The sequence below is a fragment of the Lotus japonicus genome, chromosome 3, assembly GCF_012489685.1.
Source record: "Lotus japonicus ecotype B-129 chromosome 3, LjGifu_v1.2".
Classification (NCBI taxonomy): Eukaryota; Viridiplantae; Streptophyta; class Magnoliopsida; order Fabales; family Fabaceae; genus Lotus; species Lotus japonicus.
In genome coordinates this window covers 69051080-69055308 of record NC_080043.1, presented here as the reverse complement: position 1 = coordinate 69055308, position 4229 = coordinate 69051080, and the positions used below count along the sequence as shown (strand labels likewise).

Here is a 4229-nt window from a genome sequence, read left to right as displayed (position 1 = left end):
GCATGTACCACTTAAATTAGTTAGGTGGAGGTGGATTTAAGTTGTCATCCAAACATTATTCTCCAAAAAGTTTATGATATTAAAGTGATTATGATTTATAAGAAAAGGATGCAAAATGATGATATTCTATTGAAGGTTGACTCTAACATAAGTTAGTAATTAATTGTTATCATAGCTCCACACTGACGCGAGGGTGGTCAATAATAATGTAAGGCAACACTGTTGGTGCGAAGCACGATTAACTAAAAAGAATGCCCTTTAGAAAAAAGACATGATATATATTAACTTCAATTCAATCATCAAATCTAAAGAAAACTTAGCCTTATAGCCATAATTGTACTCACTCAGCACTCAGGTGATAAAATTATTGATTACTCACACACGAGTATTAAATATTAATCATTTAACTAATGTCCCAAGTTACACACATTTACGTTGCTGATTATGACTGTGTTTCATTCTTTCTACTCTTTATAAGCTTATATTAGTATTAATTACTTGATTAGGACAAGTAATATACTGTGCATGATGCTTGAACCCCCTTGCAAGGAAAATAAAATAGAATAGAATATCTAGCAAAGAGGGAGTGACCTGGGTTCAATATCTCACTTTCACATTGCAGGTTCCTCCTTAATTTCTTGTCATGTGCTGAGATGCCTTCAATCATTTAACTTCATCCTAAATCCTAATAGATGAATTTTCAGACAAGTTTCTGAATTGTCTCGGAATGAGATCGCTCTTTCCTTTTAACTTTACTCTCTCTTAATTTCTTTTCATTAATTTTAAAGAATGAGAACTGTTGATTCAATTGGGACCCACTGAAGTTTATCTATTTGCCTGTGGATGTGCTCTACTAGTGATAAGCAATGACAGCACCCTTTTATATACATTAGTTTTTGCTCATTTTACATGACTTTCACTCTGTTGAATGTGGACTCAATGTGTTTGGTTTATGGTTGAGTCCAATACTTTAGAGAAAATACAGCTGAGACCACTTAAAGTTTGAGTGGATATTAATCTTAAGTTTAGTTTTTCTTCCAATTTAAAGCATTAGAGTCACGGACTCACGGCCATTAACTAAATATTTAGGACAAACATTTAGTATGGGTATGGTCTTTATAGTACTGACTCAATTCTAGAAAGAAAGAAAAAATAGGAGAAGTTGTAACATAAAATTACTCAAACTTGTAAATGTTTTCACCAGGGAAACTGATGGCTGAATATTGTTTTACTTTTGCATCTAATTGATTGCCAATCTTATATCTACTAAAATTTAGGATAAGTGACAAAAGACAACAATAACATGTAACTTGAGAGGTGAGAAGATTCCAAAGATTAAAATAAAGTACCTAAACTAGTTGTTACAAAAGACTATAAATTTGTTGGAAAATTTACTTGTTGATTAGTAAACATGCTGAAAAATTGTAGCTCTATGGATTTGAAGCAGGCCAATCTGATGGTCAGTAGAGCCTCTTTGTTACAAATTTTACAAACATTGTCTCACTAATCCTAATCCTACTTGGACCAATCTGATGGTTAGAGTAGGATTAGGATTAAGAGTACATGTTTCAGCAGGCCAATCCTCAGTATATACAAGACACTACCTAAATCACCTTAAAACAGAACATGATCTCATGATGCAAGAATTAGACTCATGAAACAGATCTTAGTTAAGGTTTAGTCCTTTCTTCATATGGAGTGTTTCATCAAATTTCTACAAGCACAAAAGTAGATAAAAATAAGAAGGTTTGATATTCAAACACAACAACACCCTTATGTGCAGAAGCTATGTCATGTTCAAGAAAGTCATAAAATGACCCATTCTCAGTGAATTCCTTCCTCCTCAAAGTATTTAATTCGCTAAACCCATAGTTGGCCACAACTGATACTAGCATGATCATTTTCCTAACTCTAGTCTAAACTAAATAGACACCATCTCCATTAATTAATTTCATATAAAAAAGAAACAAAAACTGGACATCATCTCTAAAATAAGGGTCATGGCAATTTTCTTGAGTATCCACAATCACAGTTATCTGAATAATTTAAACAACAGGTATCTAAATTTCTAAATAGATAACAATTTTGATCTGTATTGGGAGTCAAAAAAATCAATAATCCATCGTCAAAGAAACAGTTTTGTTTAATCCAACTGTTAAAGAAACGGTTTAGACAGGCCATGTATGTTGTTTTGGACATACAAATTGAAAGGATGCCTAAAAGAGTAATGTAATCTTTGCAATGCAAAGTTCAATAACATGTGTCTTTGAGAAAAAAGGAATTTAGTTAAAGGAAGAATGAGAAAAAGTAACATGTGCCCTGTGCAATTTAATGTTATATGCTGTGACACAAAAGACTAAGCAATAAGCTCTAAGCACTAAGCATCGAGTCAACAATGGAAAGTAGACTAAAATAAAATCCCCATATGTGATATGATGATTCATTGGCATTAACCATATCTATTTTATCATGCTGGTTACAGTAAAATACAAAATACTAATAAAAGTGATAACATCCTTGCAGGTGTAGAAAATGTCGACCTAGCCATGAAGTCCACGGCTCAAACATAAAGCATTGCCTTTTAGAGAACATACTTGAAGTTTCAACTAATTGCCACCAAAACTAAGCACCATTAGATAAATTTACCGCATGATTCAATGCCCAAAATGGTATTCATCAAGATCTACAAAAAAAAAATTCAGATAAACATATCATGACTTCACTGAACTACTAGGTTCTCTTTTACCATTTAAACAAGTGCTAATACAATCCACTAAATACTTAATCATTGTTGAAGAGACCATAAAGCATAACTAATTCACCATTCGTCATCCACATAATTTTGAGCACGCCTCTTAACAGATGAACTACCATTCGCATCAGATTCATCCTGCAAAGTCAAATTAAAAATCACTTAGCCTCAAATAATTTTTTCGAGTCATAGATAACATTATAATGACAAAAGAATGTGTTGCCAATTCATTAACACCACTCACAGAGTCAGTGATCACTAAAACCCTCCGCCTAAAGTTGCTAAAATTAATCTCATTGTCATCTTCCAATGAAGGGCCAATGTCGTCCTGCACAATGTAAAATTAATTATCATCTTGATATCCGATTTTTTCCAGTCATAGATAACATTATAATGACAATAGACAATTAAGTTAATGTTCCAGTCATCGTTGCTGAAAACTAACCTCATCATCATCTTCCAACATATCAATTTGATGCCTAACTTTCTCTACTGTATCATTGAAATTAAATCATCATTAGACATATCAAGAAAGGCTCCAGCTCCAGCCATCGATGTTGAGTCCCAAATAAAACCACCTTCATACCAGTTTCCACTGACAATTTTCTTTGGAGACTTGGCCCATCTCTACAACACTAAAGATTAAAGAATAAAGATGATGGCATCTCATCTATGTTTAGATAAACTATCATGTGAACTATGTGATCACATGGAATTCCAAAACTTTCCATCCTCATACAATTACATGCCCAGTGGGAAGTTGGAGGATAATAATGCACATACCAATTCTGACCTGGTTGACCATATTTAGATACTGAGTAAATGGATGACGTGGATGCGTGTTTGTACAAATTAACTTTCATTGTGCCTACCTTTTCAAGCATGGAACGAAATAACATGAAAACCTCCCTTGTGAACACCCTAGAAGCAGACCTCTCCAATGCTTTGAACATCGTTTGCAAAACCGATTCACCGGACGCCGATCTAAAATCTGCTTTTACTTCCTTGCTTTGTAAATTTTCAAGGCAATGATGAAATTGATCCAAAAAGTCTACCAAATTATGACAAGAACGTGTTCCCAAATTTAACATTGACACATCGAGAAGTAGCCTTAAAACCAACAAAACATCTAGCTCGAAAATAGCAGTTGCCCACATCTTCCTATTCAAATGAAGGAAAAAAAATTACATGTTATTTAAACCAAAATTCTTAAAAATGGGAAGGCAAAGACATAGAATGACTTAAAACTCTTAAAACTCACTTGTAAAAGAAAATCAAAACACAATAAGCAAGAATTTAAATTGGGGAAACAAACAAAAAATAAACATATCATGAGGAGATTCCGTCAATTAATAATCATTGCAGGATCAAGCAGAAGTAATAAAGCTGTCATCATGATTATGAGAGACTCAAATACAAAAGGCTTAAATAAGTTTTTAGTTCCTAACCTTTAAGAAAAAAAAAAAACCCACTTTTG

The 4229-nt window shown here is 33.2% G+C and overlaps 1 long non-coding RNA gene across 2 annotated transcripts; it reads right to left on the bottom strand.

The window, feature by feature from the left end:
- Positions 1-2384: 2384 nt before the first annotated feature.
- Positions 2385-3897, bottom strand: LOC130742380 (uncharacterized). Of its 2 annotated transcripts, XR_009021140.1 has the most exons (5): positions 3625-3897; positions 3198-3387; positions 2997-3080; positions 2823-2890; positions 2385-2683 (listed from the first exon to the last, which is right to left on the bottom strand). It is a non-coding gene; the product is annotated as an uncharacterized LOC130742380 (long non-coding RNA). The 2 variants fall into 2 exon arrangements; XR_009021139.1 differs by having other exon boundaries at positions 2385-2890.
- Between the last annotated feature and the right edge of the window lie 332 nt (positions 3898-4229).